The sequence below is a fragment of the Cervus elaphus genome, chromosome X (assembly GCF_910594005.1).
Source record: "Cervus elaphus chromosome X, mCerEla1.1, whole genome shotgun sequence".
NCBI classification, from domain to species: Eukaryota; Metazoa; Chordata; class Mammalia; order Artiodactyla; family Cervidae; genus Cervus; species Cervus elaphus.
The window spans coordinates 85914317-85934448 of NC_057848.1; the positions used below are offsets into that span (position 1 = coordinate 85914317).

General features: G+C 36.4%; 1 long non-coding RNA gene across 1 annotated transcript in view; it reads left to right on the forward strand.

The window, feature by feature from the left end:
- The window catches only part of LOC122690692, a 28518-nt gene extending 11003 nt beyond the window's left edge, over positions 1 to 17515 (forward strand). The window contains exons 3-5 of the long non-coding RNA XR_006340078.1: positions 11764 to 11771; positions 16981 to 16986; positions 17406 to 17515. This is a non-coding gene — a long non-coding RNA (uncharacterized LOC122690692). The remainder of the gene's footprint in view (positions 1 to 11763; positions 11772 to 16980; positions 16987 to 17405) is intronic.
- Positions 17516 to 20132: the final 2617 nt, after the last annotated feature.

Below are 20132 nucleotides of genomic sequence, written 5' to 3' on the forward strand. Positions count from 1 at the left end.
GGATACACCTGAGTGACCAACACTTTCACTTTTTCACTTTTCAATATAAAATATAATCCTAGCATACATATAATATATAATGTAACAGATAATATATATTTTATAATGTAACATGTAGTATACATATTATATATATGTATGTATATATATCTTTCTAAGAAAAATTGAGAAAATCAAATAGTTTTCATTGATAAAACAGTGAGCTTTTCATTTTGAAGTCTCATCTGAATTTTGACAAAAAAATAGAGTGAGATTTTGAAGAGGAATTAAAAATTAGGAGTAGTCCAAGGGTTGGACTTTGCTTGGAGATTTTTTATGTTTTTGGAGGGTGTAGCAGAGAGTTTTGTTTTGTTTCATTATAGGATTTTTTTTTTTGATTGATAAAATGGAATTTCATTTCAGAATATTATGGAACCAGTTAGGATAACTGAGTTTCCCTCATAGCTCAGTTGGTAAAGAATCTGCCTGCAGTGCAGAAGATCTGGTTTTGATCCCTGGGTTGGGTAGATCCCCTAGAGTAGAAAATGGCAACCCACTCCAGTATTCTTGCCTGGAGAATACCATGGACAGAGGAGCCATGGACAGTCCATGGGGTCGCAAGAGTCAGACACGACTTAGCAACTAAACCACCAGCAGTTAGGATAACTAATGCAGTTCATACTAGTTCGCAACATATATGTTTTATTGTGTTTTAATATGAATCCTTTTTAGTGGGGAACACTCTAATATTCCTCAAGTAGTACCTCTTTCTATTGCCTTCCAATGGGCTGTATCATGCCCCTGGCACCAGACAGCCTTTGAGCTTGTCACTCGTCTTGACCTAGATAATTTCAAGGCTGAAAGAGACATTAGAGATTACCTGGTCTCATTTCAAAAGTGTTTCCTGCAGTCCCACTCTTCCAACACTATACACTGTTGCCTATAGTAGAAAAGAAACACAATTCAAAATGCTCTTTTTCTCACTGCACTCAGTGTATTTCTGATGTTCCAGGTCACAGCAAGTTCACCAATTTGACAGCTCATGTGCTTTTAGCATGCTTACTTTCCTGTTGGTGGCAGAAAAACTTTTGTGGACTATGATCATCTCCACAAAAACAGATTTTTATTCCAAGTCCAGTGGTAGTGGAGCAACTCCATATGCATGCTGCAGACAGACATGAAACTTGTGAATGTGATTTATGGTGAAAGGCTTCAAAGCTGTGTGGGAACACCTTAGCATAGACTTGTAACTGCATTTCTCACTGGTAAAGCTTATTCCTATGCCTGGTTTTACAGTGAATTGAGGGAGAGCTTTTGGGCTTACTGTTGTTGTTGCTTTTGTGTAAGAGTTCCAAATCCAGCAGGGTCACAAATAGTATCAGCTCAAAAGGAGTAAAATCTATTGGAAAGCAGAGAAATCGCATTTCTGTTGCAGGTGTAGACTTGGATGGCCTTTCCCCCTACAAATCTACATCTAACTTCTTGTTGCTACCAAGGAGAATAAAGAGAAGGCCATTTAGTATAAGAAATGTTTTTCCTTCTGACTTTGCCTGAAAACTCCTTCCACTGAGAAAAAAGCAGGAGGATCCATATGCTGCCTATACCAGGCACTAGCCCACTGTGCCATATACAGGAGCTGTGGTGCTGGGGGTGCCTCTTGAGTACTTTGAAAATAAACTTGCAGAGCTGGAAACCTCTAGATCAGCAAATGCACTGGCAAGTTAGCAACTATTTATAACATATTTTGGAGAATTGGTTTTTCCTGAATCAGAGTAGAGGGGATTTTACCAGAATTCCAGATTGGTGCCCTGCAAAGTCCTTCCCTCTCCCCCAGCCCTCTAGTTTGTTCTCTTATCAGCAGTCCTTCTTTTTTTTTTAATTTATTTTTATTAGTTGAAAGTTAATTACTTTAAAATATTGTAGTGATTTTTGCCATACATTGACATGAATCAGCCATGGATTTACATGTGTTCCCTATCCCGATCCCTCCTCCCGCCTCCCTCCCCACCCCATCCCTCTGGGTCTTCCCAGTGCACCAGCCCTGACCACTTGTCTCATGCACCCAACCTGGGCTGGTGATCTGTTTCACCCTTGATAGTATACTTGTTTCAATGCTATTCTCTCAGATCATCCCACCCTCGCCTTCTCCCACAGAGTCTAAAAGTCTGTTCTGTACATCTGTGTCTCTTTTTCTGTTTTGCATATAGGGTTATCATTACCATCGTTTTAAATTACATATATATGCGTTAGTATACTGTATTGGTCTTTATCTTTCTGGCTTACTTCACTCTGTATAATGGGCTCCAGTTTCATTCATCTCATTAGAACTGATTCAAATGAATTCTTTTTAATGACTGAGTAATATTCCATGGTGTATATGTACCACAGCTTCCTTATCCATTCATCTGCTGATGGGCATCTAAGTTGCTTCAATGTCCTGGTAATTATAAAAAGTGCTGCGACGAACATTGGGGTGCACGTGTCTCTTTCAGATCTGGTTTCCTCGGTATGTATGCACAGGAGTGGGATTGCTGGGTCATATGGCACTTCTATTTCCAGTTTTTTAAGGAATCTCCACACTGTTCTCCATAGTGGCTGTACTAGTTTGCATTCCCACCAGCAGTGTAAGAGGGTTCCCTTTTCTCCACACCCTCTCCAGCATTTATTGCTTGTAGACTTTTGGATAGCAGCCATTCTGACTGACGTGTAATGGTACCTCCTTGTGTTTTTGATTTGCATTTCTCTGATAATGAGTGATGCTGAGCATCTTTTCATGTGTTTGTTAGCCATCTATATGTCTTCTTTGGAGAAATGTCTGTTTACTTCTTTGGCCCATTTTTTGATTGGGTCATTTATTTTTCTGGACTTGAGCTGCAGGAGTTGCGTGTATATTTTTGAGATTAATCCTTTGTCTATTGCTTTGTTTGCTATTATTTTCTCCCATTCTGAGGGCTGTCTTGTCACCTTGCTTATAGTTTCCTTTGTTGTGTGAAAGATTTTAAGTTTAATTAGGTCCCATTTGTTTCTTTTTGCTTTCATTTCCAATATTCTGGAAGGTGGGTCATAGAGGATCCTGCTGTGATTTATGTCGGAGAGTGTTTTGCCTATGTTCTCCTCTAGGAGTTTTATAGTTTCTGGTCTTACATTTAGATCTTTAATCCATTTTGAGTTTATTTTTGTGTATGGTGTTAGAAGGTGTTCTAGTTTCATTCTTTTCAAGTGGTTGACCAGTTTTTCCAGCAAACTTGTTAAAGAGGTTGTCTTTTTTCCATTGTATATCCTTGCCTCCTTTGTCGAAGGTAAGGTGTCCGTAGGTATGTGGATTTATCTCTGGGCTTTCTATTCTGTTCCATTCATCTATATTTCTGTCTTTGTGCCAGTACCATACTGTCTTGATGACTGTGGCTTTTTAGTAGAGCCTGAAGTCAGCAGGTTGATTCCTCCAGTTCCATTCTTCTTTCTCAAGATTACTTTGGCTATTCGAAGTTTTTTGTATTTCCATACAAATTGTGAAATTATCTGTTCTAGTTCTGTGAAGAATACCATTGGTAGCTTGATAGGGATTGCATTGAATCTTTAGATTGCTTTGGGTGGTATAGACATTTTCACAATATTGATTCTTCCAATCCATGAACACGATATATTTCTCCATCTATGTGTGTCCTCTTTGATTTCTTTCATCAGTGTTTTATAGTTTTCCAATTAATAGGTCTTTTGTTTCTTTAGGTAGATATATTCCTAAGTATTTTATTCTTTTCATTGCAATGGTGAATGGTATTGTTTCCTTAATTTCTCTTCCAGTTTTCTCATTGTTAGTGTATAGGAATCCAAGAGATTTCTGTGTGTTAATTTTATATCCTACAACATTACTGTATTCATTGATTAGCTGTAGTTATTTTCTGGTAGAGTCTTTAGTGTTTTCTATGTAGAGGATCATGTTGTCTGCAAACAGTGAGACTTTTATTTCTTCTTTTCCTATCTGGATTTCTTTTATTTCTTTTTCTGCTCTGATTGCTGTGGCCAACACTTCCAAAACTATGTTGAATAGTAGTGGAGAGAGTGGACATCCTTGCCTTGTTCCTGATTTTAAGGGAAATGCTTTCAATTTTTCACCATTGAGGATAATGTTTGCTGTGGGTTTGTCATATATAGCTTTTATTATGTTGAGGTATGTTCCTTCTATTCCTGCTTTCTGGAGAGTTTTTATCATAAATGGATGTTGAATTTTGTCAAAGGCTTTTTCTGCATCTATTGAAATAATCATATAGTTTTTATCTTTCAAATTGTTAATGTGGTGTATTACATTGATTGATTTGCAGATATTAAAGAATCCTTGCATTCCTGGGATAAAGCCCACTTGGTCATGATATATGATTTTTTGAATATGTTGTTGGATTCTGTTTGCTAGAATTTTGTTAAGGATTTTTGCATCTATGTTCATCAGTGATATTGGCCTGTAGTTTTCTTTTTTTGTGGCATCTTTGTCTGGTTTTGGATTTAGGGTGATGGTGGCCTCATAGAATGAGTTTGGAAGTTTGCCTTCTGCAATTTTCTGGCAGAGTTTGAGTAAGATAGGTGTTAGCTCTTCTCTAAATTTTTGGTAGAATTCAGCTGTGAAGCCATCTGGTCCTGGGCTTTTGTTTGCTGGAAGATTTCTGATTACAGTTTTGATTTCCGTGCTTGTGATGGTTCTGTTAAGATCTTCTAGTTCTTCCTGGTTCAGTTTTGGAAAGTTATACTTTTCTAAGAATTTGTCCATTTCTTTCCAGTTGTCCATTTTATTGGCATAGAGCTGCTGGTAGTAGTCTCTTATGATCCTTTGTATTTCAGAGTTGTCTGCTGTGATCTCTCCATTTTCATTTCTAATTTTGTTGATTTGGTTCTTTTCCCTTTGTTTCTTGATGAGTCTGGCTAATGGTTTGTCGATTTTATTTACCTTTTCAAAAAACCAACTTTTAGCTTTGTTGATTTTTGCTGTGGTCTCTTTGGTTTCTTTTGCATTTATTTCTGCCCTAATTTTTAAGATTTCTTTCCTTCTACTAACCCTGGGGTTCTTCATTTCTTCCTTTTCTAGTTGTTTTAGGTGTAGAGTTAGGTTATTTATTTGACTTTTGTCTTGTTTCTTGAGGTAAGCCTGTAATGCTATGAACCTTCCCCTTATAACTGCTTTTACAGTGTCCCATAGGTTTTAGTTGTTGTGTTTTCATTTTCACTCGTTTCTATGCATATTTTTATTTCTTTTTCAATTTCTTCTATGATTTGTTGGTTATTCAGAAGCGTGTTGTTTAACCTCCATGTGTTGGAATTTTTAATAGTTTTTTTTCTTGTAATCGAGAGCTAATCTTACTGCATTGTGGTCAGAAAAGATGACTGGAATGATTTCATTTTTTTTTTTAATTTACCAAGGCTAGATTTATGGCCTAGGATGTGACCTATTCTGGAGAAAGTTCCGTGTGCACTTGAGAAAAAGGTGAAATTGATTGTTTTGGGGTGAAATGTCCTATAGATATCAATTAGGTCTAGCTGGACCCTTGTGGCATTTAAAGTTTGTGTTTCCTTGTTAATTTTCTGTTTAGTTGATCTGTCCATAGGTGTGAGTGGGGTATTAAAATCTCCCACTATTATTGTGTTATTGTTAATTTCCCCCTTCATTGTTGTTAGCGTTTGCCTTACATACTGCAGTGATCTTATGTTGGGTGCATATATATTTATAATTGTTATATCTTCTTCTTGGATTGATCCTTTGATCATTATGCAGTGTCCTTCTTTCTCTCTTTTCACAGTCTTTATTTTGAAGTCTTTTTTATCTGATATAAGTATTGCGACTCCTGCTTTCTTTTGGTCTCCGTTTGTGTGAAGTATTTTTTTCCAGCCCTTCACTTTCAGTCTGTATGTGTCCCTTGCTTTGTGGTGGGCCCCTTGTAGACAGCATATATAGGGGTCTTGCTTTTGTATCCATTCAGCCAGTCTTCATCTTTTGGTTGGGGCATTCAACCCATTTACATTTAAGGTAATTATTGATAAGTGTGGTCCCATTGCCATTTGGTCTATTGTTTGGGGTTCACGTTCATGCAACCTTTCTGTGTTTCCTATCTAGAGAAGATCCTTTAGCATTTGTTGAAGAGCTGGTTTGGTGGTGCTGAATTCTCTCAGCTTTTGCTTGTTTGTAAAGCTTTTAAATTCTCCTTCATATCTGAATGAGATCCTTGCTGGGTACAGTAATCTGGGTTAGCAGTCCTTCTTTATAGCAGAGGAAAATATAGTAGGACCCATATCCGGAAGGATCATCAACCTCAACTTGGTTCTCTTCGTTGGTGCAGCAAATGAGACATCGTGACTGAATGGAAGAGACATCTACTGATACTAAAACTGCCTCCATGGCCATCATGGGAATAAAAATAAAAGATAACAAATGCTGGTGTGGATGTGGAGATAAAGAACCTTTGTGCAGTTGCTAACATTGCAAATTGGTATAGCCAGTATGGAAAACAATAAAATATCCTCACTAAATTTACAATAGAACTACTCTGTGATTCAGAAATCCCACTTCTGGAAATACATACAAAGGAAACAGAAATACTAACCCCAAAATATATTTCTACCCTCATGCTCATAGCAGCATTATTTACAATAGCCCTTAAATGTTCACTGATGGGTGAATAGATAAAGAAAATGTGATATAGATATAGATATATGGATATATAGATATATAATGGAATATTATTTAGCCACAAAAATGAGGAAATGCTACCATCTGTGACAACATAAATGACCCTTGAGGACATTATGCTAATAAAATGTCAGACATAAAAAGATAATACTGTATAATCTCCCTTGTATATGGAATTAAAACACACACACAAACACCAAATTCATAGAAAAAAATCAGATTTGTAGTTACTAAAGGTGAGGGGGGAGGCAGCCAAATTGGGAAAAGGTAGTCAAGTAGGGAAAATGTAGCCCGTGGGGTAGCAATGAGTCAGACATGACTGAGTGGCTGAACTGAACTGAGTCAAATGGTACAAACTTCCAGTTATAAGTAAATAAGTACCAAGGTGAAATATACAACATGATAACTATGGTTAACACTGCTGTATGATATATAGGAAAGTTGTTGAAAGAGTAGATCCTAAGATCTACTCTTTTCCTCACAAGGAGACTTTTTTTTCTTTTCTTTTCTTTTCGTTGTAACTATATGAGATGAGGGATGTTAACTAAACTTATGGTGGTAATCACTTCACAATATATGTAAATCAAACCATCATGGTGCATGCCTTAAACCTATACAGTGATGTATGTCAATTATGTGTCAATAACCTCAAAAAAAAAAAAAAAAAGACAACTTGTCTCCACAAAAATTCTCCCCTAGACCATTTTCTGTATGTGCCCATGTGTGTGCGTGTGTGCATGGGTGTGTGTTGTTAAATTCCAAGCCTTGTGAGATGTCAGTAGTGAGCCTGAAATATCTCAAATACCTAATGAGTTGTGTCAAACTTTGGAGCCAATAGCCCCTGTTTAGTGACCAGTTTCCCTCTCCATTCTTCAAACTCTGATTTGGACATCGCAACATGAGTGTGGAAAAAGTTAAAAAAAAAAATTACAAGAGCTGTTGCTGTTGTTCCCAATATAAATGTTGATGTGCATACATAATGTGGCCACAGTGTGACTAAAATTGTTTGTCTTTTGGTAGAATAAGCATGCTTAACTTCTTATACATTAAAAAAAGACACCTTAGTAATAAGCACCTCTTCCATTTAGGTTTCAAAACAAAATTTCCTATTGCTGTTGTTTTTCCTTCACATCTTGCAAATAAAAAGCAGATACAGCTGTTTGAGAACCATTGCCAAGATGGGCAAAATTTAAAGCTGACAGCTTTACAGAAAAATAAAGAGATTCTACTAATCATGTGCATGAACACAAACAGACACGCACACACACCTCTTCCAATAAAAATAGTATGCTGTTTATATAGTCACCAGTCCAAGAGAAAGCTTCTTTGTATTAGCTTAAAAGGTCCATAATGATTCTCAGATCTCCTTTCTTGTGTGCAAAAGAGCCTTGAGAACTTTTTTCCCTTCTCCTGTCATTCAGTATTCTTTTATTTTAATCCACCAGTGATGCATTTTGTGTCTACATGGCACAAGGAACTGTATTGCAAACTGGGAGCCAAAACAGACATGGTACTGCTTGTAAGGACCTTAAGACCTTGAGAAGAGATGAGGCAATTACAAATATTCAGTTACATTGAATCTACTGCTTGTCTTTTATTTATTTTTATTAGTTGGAGGCTAATTACTTTACAATATTGTAGTGGTTTTTGCCATACATTGACATGAATCAGCCATGGATTTGCATGTGTTCCCCATCCGATCCCTCTGGGTCTTCCCAGTGCACCAGCCCTGAGCACTTGTCTCATGCATCCAACCTGGGCTGGAGATCAAACTACTGCCTTTACTGAAATGCATAGGTGACATTCCTTAAGAAAAGTGTCTTTCCTCTTATTCCCCAATAAAAGATTGTTATTACATAAAGCTTTAATGACCTTCAAGTACCTGAATACTATTGTTGCCATGCAGTTTCCCAAAGTCCAGAAACCTAGTCAGTTCAGTACTTGGGGTATTGAAGATGAAAAGGGTAGAAGAATTTTCCTGTGCCTTTTCCCTTTCCATCCTCAACTGCTTCCTAGTATGAGTCTGCTAACACTTATCTTAATCTAAAATAACTATGAGTGTTTGATGAGTATGTCACTCTAACAGTCTGGATCTCTGTGACCATGTCTGCCTTGTTCATCACGGTATTCCTGCACCCTTCACAATGCTTCTATTGTACTGAGTACTCAATAAATACTTGCTGAATATGGAAAGAATAAATATATGATGCAAATCAGCTCTAATACAAACATCTCCCACTCTGGCATCACCTTAGATACTTCTAGGCAAAACTCCCTTTTAATCACATCAGTAGGTAGATACAATAAAATGCCGTATTTGGTAATTGTTGACATCCCCCTTTTTTTGAAGCAAAAGTGATAACTGAATGAGCTACACAAATACTTTCCAACTCCGTGATTCCATGAACTAGGATGGAATATTGAAACTTTCAGGTTGTCATAAAGGGGTGAGGTAGAAAATGTGAATGAAGTTGAAAAATTATGATATTTACCCCAAAAGTAGCATTCATTGCCAGGGACCTAGCTGTCAAATAGGCATGATAATTTGCACAATTGTTACAGCAGTTTTTATGAGCAATTTACACAAGGGAGAGTACCCCCAAAGGAAACCATAAAGAAGAATAGTTCAACTTGAAGCCCAGAAGGTAAGAATGCTGAGTGTATTGGTGTTTCATTGACCTGTGAAGCATGTTTTAAGTCTGTATTTCTGAATGTGGAGTCCACCAATTACCAATGTATATATGTAAAGCGATCTCCTGAAGGAGAGGGGGGAAAGGCTTAAGAAATACCTCCCTGTGCCACAGATAATTAGGGAGGATGAAAGCTTATAGAAAGCACAGAGGAAAAAAAGAGAAGCATCAATGACAAGAATGATATTTTCTTGAGCATGTAAGCAGTAGCATCCATCTCAGGAAAACCTGGGGGAAAACATTTGTAAGGAGGTTTTCCTATCTTACTAAGAAGGCTTTAAAATGAAACTATGCAAAGAGTGAGAAAATCCAATGTATGATAGTGCCTAGGACAAAGCAAGAAAAGTACTTGGAAAGGGATCTCAGTCATTGTTATGAACAAATAATATGAAAGATATTTGGGAGCCATAGTGTCTTATACCAGTGGTGAGAGTATGGGCCATAAATGAAAGCAGCTTCAAATTCTCACAGAAAGAGGTTTAATAGAATTGAGTAAGTGTTCCTGAGGCTGGATAGGATGGTAAAAATGGAAGTGTGAGTTGCTCAATCGTGTCCAACTCTTTGCAACCCCATGGACTGTAGTCTGCCAGGCTCGTCTGTCCATGGAATTCTCCAGGCAAGAATACTGGAGTGGGTTGCCATTTCCTTCTCCAGGGGATCTTCCCCACCCAGGGGTCAAACCCAGGTCTCCTGCACTGTAGGCAGATCCTTTACCATCTGAGCCACCAGAGAAGCCCTCCACAGTAAAAATTGTGATGAAATATAATAGTCTGTTCATAAATAGACTCAACAGGAGAAAGAGCGTTAGATGTTGCAAAGAAACGGAGACGGAAAAATAATCATGAATCTAGAGGCAGAAGCATGTTGAGAAGTAACAAAATATAATTGTGAGAGTCCCATACAATCTCCTTGATAACATGGAGGATATGTACAACACTTCCTAATTATTATCATATGGCTGACACACTGGCCCAAGAAACAAAACCTTGAGGAAGACTATAATTTAAGAAATATGCCTGAAGTCCCTGTGTATATGGTAAAAGCATATGGTAAATTCTTGACTTGCTTTAACAACTAACTTTGCACATGCACTCAGTTGCCTCTGACTCTCTGAGACCCCATGGACTATAGCCCGCCAGGCTCCTCTGTCCATGGGATTCTCCAGGCAAGAATACTGGAGTGGGTTGCCATGCCCTCCTCCAGGGGATCTTCCCAACCCAGGGATCGAAGCCGCATCTTCAGCATCGGCAGGCAGATTCTTTACCCCTGAGCCATCTGGGAAGCCCTAAGAACTAACCTCATAGGCACTCAAAGAAGCTATGAAGGAAAAGGCTTCTGGGGAACTAGGATTGTCAAGAACATGCATTGCTCACATGTAATGTATTTTGATTTCAGCGAAAATTCTAACAAAAATGTCCCATGATTATTTTATGGATATGATGGCAAAATATGCATCTGGATTCTGCTATCTAAGTGGTTTTGGAGAGCATTGAGCAAGACACTAAGCAAAAGTGCTGTATTGATTCAAAGTGACACTTTTTTTCTGGGGTACAGAACAGTTACCTTTTAGTCCCTTAAATTGCCACAAGTCGTATGAGTTTCAGAAACACTTAAATCCATAAACAAATAACTTTTTACCCTTAGAAAACACAGCTTCAAGTAACGTGTTGACTATTTCAGCTAAGTAGGCCACTCTTTAAAAACTAGGCTTTAACAAACTAACTGAAAGGGCAAGGGTATAAGTGTAGGTAATTGAAATCCAGCAGCGAAGAACAAGTTAGAAGGCTGTCGGATATGCAGAGAATTCTGTGGGTGCTCCCTTTGCAACCTCGTATTGGTCAAATAACTTTAAAGGCAAGCAACTAGCTTAACTCCTCAAGAGATCTGGGGATGTGCTCATCATCTTTTATGTGGTCACTTGCAAAATCTTTTTATTGACTGAATATAAAGATAATTCTGGCAACTGCCTACGCTAGCTACCAGTGGGATACTAACTGCAGAGCAGAGAAGGAGGAGATTTTGAAGAGAATTTATCAAAATAATTACAGGAGAATACTTTCATTAAAAAAATAAATTGGTATAATTAGAATAGAATCATAACTCTTTTGCAAGTGCTTCTGCATATACTCCATCTTTGTTACCTTTAACGATTTGACATTCAGTTAAAATTAAGTGCCTCTTCTACAGTGTAGAAAAATTCTGATTTACTGTTTCACTCAATTCTTAGCTTAATGGGAAATGCTGCAGAATTAGTTACTTTTAGCAAACGATTATCCCTCTTAACCTTGTTGAATTTTATCTGCCCTCTGCAACTAAATAATGCAGAAAAAATGAGAAGACAGAGAGACTTGTCAGAGTTTAACCAAGAGTGTCTTTCCTATAGGACAAAGAAATACTAAAACTTAAAATGGAAAGAAATAAGAGTTGGGAGAGTTATAAAAAGGTGCTAGGATATGTGTGTTATAATAAAAAGCAGTATGTTTATAACTCTTTTTAAAACCCAAGTATTTCTTAATTCACAAGTACTTTTTTACTAAGATTCTTAAAGGGAATATAAAGAAATGTTTTTCATAAGCATGCTTTGAAATCCTTCAGAATAGATTCTCTAAGACCTGATAAGATCTGTATTATCATAATTGGTGCATACATGTCCATATTTAAAGGAAAAGATAAAAAGCTGTAAGAAGTCATGTTACCCAAAATGCCTAAGAATCAGGATGTATTTCTAAAACACTTTCTCAAGGAGAAGAGTTCAAAACCTTAGCTTACCACCTCAATATTCTCAATGAGAATTTCCATGCTGATGGATTGAGAATTTCTTTTCCCGGAATAATTCTATCATGGTCCACTTCCCTCTCCTTTTTCCATATTCCCAAAGTGTATTTCTTTCATATGTCTTTTATACATCAAGTCCCAGTTCATTTCAGTGGCTCAGTTGTGTCCGACCTTTTGCAACCCCATGGACTACAACACGCCAAGCCTCCCTGTCCATCACCAACTCAAGGAGTTTACTCAAACTCATGTCCATTGAGTAGGTGATGTCATCCAACCATCTCATCCTCTTTTGTCCCTTTCTCCTCCCGCCTTCACTCTTTCCCAGAATCAGGGTCTTTTCAAATGAGTCAGTTCTTTGCATCAGATGGCCAAAGTATTGGAGTTTCAGCTTCAACATCAGTCCTTCCAATGAATATTCAGGACTGATTTCCTCTAAGATTGACTGGTTTGATCTCCTTTTAGTCCAACAGACTCTCAAGAGTCTTATCCAACACCACAGTTCAAAAGCATCAATTCTTTGGCACTCAGCTTTCTTTATAGTCCAACTCTCACATCCATACATGACTACTGGAAAAACCATAGCTTTGACTAGACAGATCTTTGTTGGCAAAGTAATGTCTCTGCTTTTTAATATGCTGTCTAGGTTGGTCATAAGTTTTATTCCAGAAAATATGCATCTTTTAATTTCATGGCTGCAATCACCATCTGCAGTGATTTTGGAGACCCCCAAATTTAAAGTCTCTCACTGTTTCCACTGTTTCCCCATCTATTTGCCATGAAGTGATGGGACCAGATGCCATGATCTTAGTTTTCTGAATGTTAAGCTTTAAGCCAACTTTTTCACTCTCCTCTTTCACTTTCATCAAGAGGCTCTTTAGTTCTTCTTCACTTTCTGCCATAAGGGTGGGATCATCTGCATATCTGAGGTTACTGATATTTCTCCCAACATTCTTGATTCCAGCTTGTGCTTCATCCAGCCCAGCGTTTCTCGTGATGTACTCTGCATATAAGTTAAATAAACAGGGTGACAACATACAGCCTTGACATACTCCTTTCCCAATTTGGAACCAATCTGTTGTTCCAGGTCCAGTTCTAACTATTGCTTCCTGACCTGCACACATATTTCTGAAGAGGCAGGTCAGGTGGTCTGGTATTCACATCTCTTTAAGAATTTTCCAGTTTGTGGTGATCCACACAGTCAAAGGATTTGGCATAGCCAATAAAACAAAAATAGGGGTTTTTGTGGAACTCTCTTGCTTTTTCGATGATCCAGTGGATGCTGGCAATTTGATCTCTGGTTCCTCTGCCTTTTCTAAAACCAGCTTGAACATCTGGAAATTTGGAAAACTCAGCAGTGGCCACTGGACAGGCTTGGACAAAGTCAGTTTTCATTTCAATCCCAAAGAAAAGCAATGCCAAATAATGCTCAAACTACCACACAATTGCACTCACATCACATCAAGTCCCAAGCACAAGTAAATTGCTACTATGCATTAAGCTTCCTTGTTATTTAAGCCCTGTAAAAATGAAACATATATATATAAATCTTTAAAACTGTAAATGAATCCAGATGACAATATCATTCAGAAAAAATATAGAATGTCAAAATTAATGAAAACCACAAAGTAAGTGATAACACTCATTTTAAATGCTTTACAAGTAATCAGTTATTCATGTTTTCCTCTTTAATTTTGTTGGTAGGGAAGTTGACACACGGTAGGAAACGGGCTCTTGCCCAAAATCACGTGATATATATGTTCTTACCTTCTAAACTTGCTGTGTCATGGTTTACTTTGACAACTTCTAATTCTGCAACTTCAGACTTTATAAGCTGCTACAGAAAAACTTTAATAATTTCAGCATAACATTAAGTTTAAAAAAATAAGCGTATTCAATCAGGGGAAACTTAAACTAATGCCAACTAATTCTCTAACATAGTAAGAACTTATGATTCTTGGATGTATCTTAATAGCTTGACTCTTCTTAAACTTAATGGACAAATAAATGAAGATGAATTAAAATCATTTTTCTTATATTTATTATACTTAAGAAACCATTTAATAATATGTGTGGGTGCAAACAATGGAAGCTTGGGTAGAGAGGATGCAGATGGGAGCCCTTTGATAGAATTAACCAAGTGTGTGGTTTATGAACTGAACTCTGATTTACAGAATCATTAACCTTTGAATTGGAGCAATATAGTGGCCCCTTAGATTGGTGGTTATCTTCCCAGACCTATTAAATTAGACTTGATAGGGATGGGGCAGGGGTTCATGGATCAAAGTTTGGGAAGCCTTGACTTTGTCATCCATCCTCTACGTTATTGCAGGAATCCCTTCTATAATGCCTCTGGTATATTGCCATCTACTATAAACACATCCAATAGAAAGGAACTTATGGCATCAAAAGGTAAAACACTTCACTTTTTAAAAACTTTAATTGCTAACCAAATTCAGTTTGGCAACCATATATAGAAAGCCTGCTATGTTCCAGGCACTTTATATACATTATTTCTAGTTCTCACAGTTAGAGCCATCAAAAAGGTCCTGTTGTTCTCCTTTGCAGATTGGGAAAATGAAGCTCTGAGATGCCAAATGGTTTGCCCAAATTCACATAACTAAGTGATAGAACTGGGATTGAAATCTTATACTGCTTCTGGCATACATTTTCTTGTTTAATTTTTTAAAATCCCTTGTTACTGTTTGGTTGCTAAGTTGTGTCTGACTCATTTGCGACCCTGAGCCCATGGACTGTAGCCTGCCAGACTCCTCTCTCCATGGGATTTTCCAGGCAAGAATACTGGAGTGGGTTGCCATTCCTTTCTCCAGGGAATCTTTCCGACCCAGGGATCAAACACGCTTCCCCTGCATTAGCAGGCGGATTCTTTACCACTGAACCACCAGAGAAACCCAGAAATCCCTTACAGAGTATGTATTATTAATCTCCAATTTACAAATGAAGAAACTAAAGACTGAAGATAATTTGTGATTATTCAAGGTAAAATAGCAAGTAAGTGACAGACTGTAAATCAAAACCAGTCTACCTGACTTCAAAACATGAAATCTTAATAATCATGCCTTAGACCTTCTCATACATTTGAATATAGTACATTGCAGTAAATTAAAAAAAAATAGAAATAGTGCAGAGAAGAGGACAGCCAACTGTAGTAGCAAAGAGGATCTATTCAGCCTTTCAGGTGGGTGAGGTACTAAGATAGGTTTCAAAAGATAAACAGAGATCATCCAGGAACACAAAAGAAAGGAAGACAGTGGGGTCAGATGAGTATGTGGAAAAGTGTCCAGCTAGAACACGTCACAATTAACATCTGCCTTCTTGTACTTTCTACATATCACTCTCTGGACTGATGTTCATTTTTACATTTGTTCATCTGTCACCCTACTTGCTTTATATTCCCTCAGAACACTTACTACTATAACAATAATGACTATTACTCATTGGATATTTATTATATGACAGGCACTATCCACAGAAATTTATATGGAAAGACTCATTCAACCTTACAAAACTCTTTGATGTAGGAACTATTAATATACCCATTTTGCCTTCTAGGCATATGTCTGGACAAAACTAATTCAAAAATATACAAGCACCCATATGTTCATAACAGCACTATCTTCAATAGCCAAGACATGAAAGCAACCTAAATGTCCATTGGCAGAGAAATGGATAAACAAGATGTGGTATATATGTACAATGGAATATTATTCAGTCACAGAAAAAATGAAACAGTGCTATGTGCAGCAACATGGATGGACCTAGAGATTATCATACTAAGTGAAGTAAGTCAGACAGAGAAATACATATACCATATCACTTATATTTGTAATCTAAAATATGGCACAAATAAACTGAACCAAGAATTAGAAACAAACTCACAGATATAGGAAACAGACTTGTTGCCAAGGAGGAGAGAGGTAGGGGAGGGATGGATGCTAACCTAGCATCTAGGGTTAGCATCTAGCTTAGGGTTAGCAGATGCAAGCTAGTATAATAGAATGGATAAACTGCAAGGTCCTACTTATATCCTGTAAAAAAAATAATGAGAAAGAATGTGAAAAAGAATATATGTATAACTGAATCACTTTTCTGTACAGCAGAAATTAACACAACATTGTAAATCAACTATTCTTTATTTTATTCTTCAATAAAATAAATTTAAAAATAAAAATATGCCCATTTTACATATGAGAGAACTGAAGCACGAAAAGAATAACTAACTTATATGCCATAGAGCCAGTAAGTGGGTAAGGATTGAAGCCAGTCAGTCTAGTTCTAGAGCCTGCTTTTTAACCACTATATCCTCCATTGCCTCTCTAGTGGCATTATCTACCTGTTCAGCTCATTATCACTCCTCCCACTGAAATGCAAGTTCCACAAGGCAGGCACTATGTTTACTTTGTTCAATGTTGTATTCTCAGCAACTAAAATAATACCTGGCACACATGAGATGTTCAGCAAATAATTGCCCAATGAAATTATTTTAACAAATATTTTTTGAGTATCTATTATATACTAGGCTGTGCTAGGTACTAAAGTTATAGAGGAAGTTGAATCCTTTTTCCATGAGATAGTTCATAAAATAAATAAAGACAAATATTGTATCCTTTTTAAGTTTCTTCTCTTCTAGAGTATACAGCCCTATTTGCTTCCATCATTTCTCATGTGACATTAAGGCCTTGCCCTCTGGACAGGAGTAGTTCATCAACAGAAATAAAAGACACACAAAACTTACCAGAGTGCTTTAGGAATGATCTGACTCCCTTTTCCTCTACTCCATGCTTCTTTTAATGCAACCCAAGATTATTATTTGCTTTTCTAGCAGCCGTATTGTTGAAACTTGTAGAGTTGGCAGTACAATACAAAACTTACACTCTTTTTAATAATAATGCTATGATACTAAGCCATTCCCTGTTATGAATCATAGAGTAGAAATTTTACAAATGTTTTTATTTTTTAATTAATATAGAGAATTTCATAATTACCCTCATTAAATTTATTCTCATTGCTTCAGGGGCATTCTCCCAGCTTATAAATAAGTTTGAATTTTGAGTTTTTGCTCCTTCTTACCTATTATCCATCTCAGAACTGAGTCATCAGCAAATGCTACAAGTAAGACTATTATCAAATCATTAACAGCTCAATATTTTGAGAGGGACAGAAACAAATGCAGAGTCTGTGGCAAGGTGCTTAAGACCTTTCTTCAGGTTAACAAAGACTCACCAGTCAAGACTTTGAGTTCAGGAAGGGTGGGAGAAGGATAGATTTTAGAGTGAGCAGATGCAAATTATCATATATAGAATGGACAAACAATAAGGTCCTACTGTATAGCACAGAGAACTGTATTCAATATCCTGTGATAAAGTGTAATGGAAAAGAATATTAAAAAGAATGTGTATATAGACATATGTATGTATAACTGAATCACTTTGCTGTACAACATAATTTAATGCAACATTGCAAATCAACTATATTTCAATAAAAAAGACTTTGAGTTCAGTTATTCAACAGGTTGTGACTGTAAACCCATGTTTACAGGATGATTATATCTATATTTTAGTATTTAATTCACAAGATAATCACAGAATATTTTTGCTGTACATTTTGCTGAAATCAAAATACTTTACATGCAATGCATGTTCCTCTCAATCTTAATTTCAAAGAATTCCTTTCCTTCATTGCTTTTTCAAGTGCTATGGGGTAAAATTGTTTGACAAGTCAAGAGTTCATCACATGCTCTACTTTCAGAACACTAAAACTTTAGGAATATTTCCTGGATTTGAAAGTCTTCATTTTAAAATATTTTTTTGCCAATGCCAGTTGTGTGACAACTATTAGAAAATATCATCCATGTCCTTCATTTGATTAAACAGTTCATATAAGATTCCCACCATTATTTTGGTATTTATCCTCACCATGTTTCTGCCTCCAAAGTCATAATTTTCCCCCAATCTGTATTTTTGCAATATCTGATTCTATTTCTCCAATTATATATATTTTTGAAGAGATTATTACCTTTAATTGCAATTTTCCATTGAGTACCATCTCATCAAGTCTCAGCTTGATTGCATTTAACTTATTTGTGTTAAAATTTTAAGCTGATTTGCAAGAGGGTTTGTTAGCATGTTTTAAAGAGAGATTTTCTATTTTTTAATACAAAAATCAATGCAGGGAAACGCATCAATGTGTCTCATTCATTTCCTTTCTATCCAAACTCTAGGACTACTTTGCTGGCTTCCCCCACCTTATTTTTCTCAGACTATCTCAAACTTTACCTGAGAGATATATATTTCCAGAGAAATATATAGTTCATCATAGCGTATATTCTAAGTATCTGTCATAAACTAGAAGGAATACCATTGACCTTGCTCAAAAATTACTGCACTGTTCAGTGTCCCCATGTTGATCATGAAATAAGCTAAGATCCAATGAAGACAATAAAACCTGATTTTAATGTATTCATATGTTAGTTAATATGGATGATGAGCAAAATAAACAAACCTTAGTGTGAATTTAAAGTAAGGAAAAATGCAAAATTTTTATGTTGCTTTTATCGAGAAAATTGATGTCTGAGGATAAAAATTAGCATAAACCTCATTAATGTGTAGTATTATTGTTCAAACCAGTAGATATTACACTGCGGTTAATTGTATTAACAATTAAGACAAAGGAAATTCTTTTTAGATTTAATAAAATCTTTAAACTAATCATTTCAAGCATGGGAAATGAAATGAATAACTTTTTTAAAAAAGCATTTGTCCTTTAAACTTCAATCTATTCAACTTCTGAAATGCTTATTAAAACAGAGTTCTGTTGAGCACATTTCAAACTTTAATTAGACCACCCAGTGCACATTTCTAGAAAACATCAGTGACTGACAATACTATTTCATAAAACATTTATATTAGATTATATAGATGATCTTACAGTTCAAAAATAAAAGCAAAACTTTGTCAATAAGGTGACAAACGGAAGGGAGTTATAGGGAACTTGTTCAAGGAGGCCAAACCTTCTGAAATGATTTGAAGCCTTAGAACTAATGATGGCAATGTCTTACACTTGCTAAAGGAAATCAATACATTCTTTGATTGTTATTCTTTTTGCCAGTTGGTCAGGCCCATATCTGATAGTGACAAAATGAGAGGTCCTTCCCTGAGTAATGTCAACTCAAAAATGCAACCTGAACAACTATACTAAATTAAACATTTATAGGGCCATAAAAGCCTTCCCATCATGAGATAAACCTTCCAAGTCAGATGTTATCATTAGAAATATATACAAATGTTAAGTCCTACTGTTAAACTCTTCACTAATGTGCCCCAACTCTCATTTCACATAAAAAAAAATATGATGGTCTTATACACACTCACACACACACACACACCATGTCAAAAGGCAACTGAATTAAAAAGATATATGCTAGATGGAAAAAAAGTACATCATAGAGGTTAATATAATCACTTGGGACATGTAGTTTCCAGATGGTTTGAAAGTTTGTACAAAGTTCAGACGTGTTTAGTCAATGAAATTAAGGCAAACTCAATGTTATCTATTAGAAGGAAGGATGAAGCATAACATGAGTATATTTTCAGCCACAGTTCGTGATCTAGGCTATAGCCAGATGCCCAAGCTGAAAATCAAATTAATTAATAACTTCATATATATATATATATGTAAAACTGAGTGCCAAACAGAAGAGAATGGGTCAGAACCAACACCTGCTTTCTCAGACCTAAAAGAGAAGAATGGAAGACAGAAAAAAGATACCTAGCAAGAAAGATAAACAGCTAAATAATTAAATAAGTAATTGCCATAAAGAGTGGAGAATACTAATGTAAAGGATTAATGGAGAGGACACCTGGAAGTCCTTAAAGAATTTTCTTTAAGGAAATTATATTGACTGTGAGATCTGAAGCTTGACTGAGAAATGTACCAAGCAGAAAGTAAACAAGGCCCTTGCCCCTCACAAGAAATGGTCCAAATCTTCAGCTTTTCTTAAC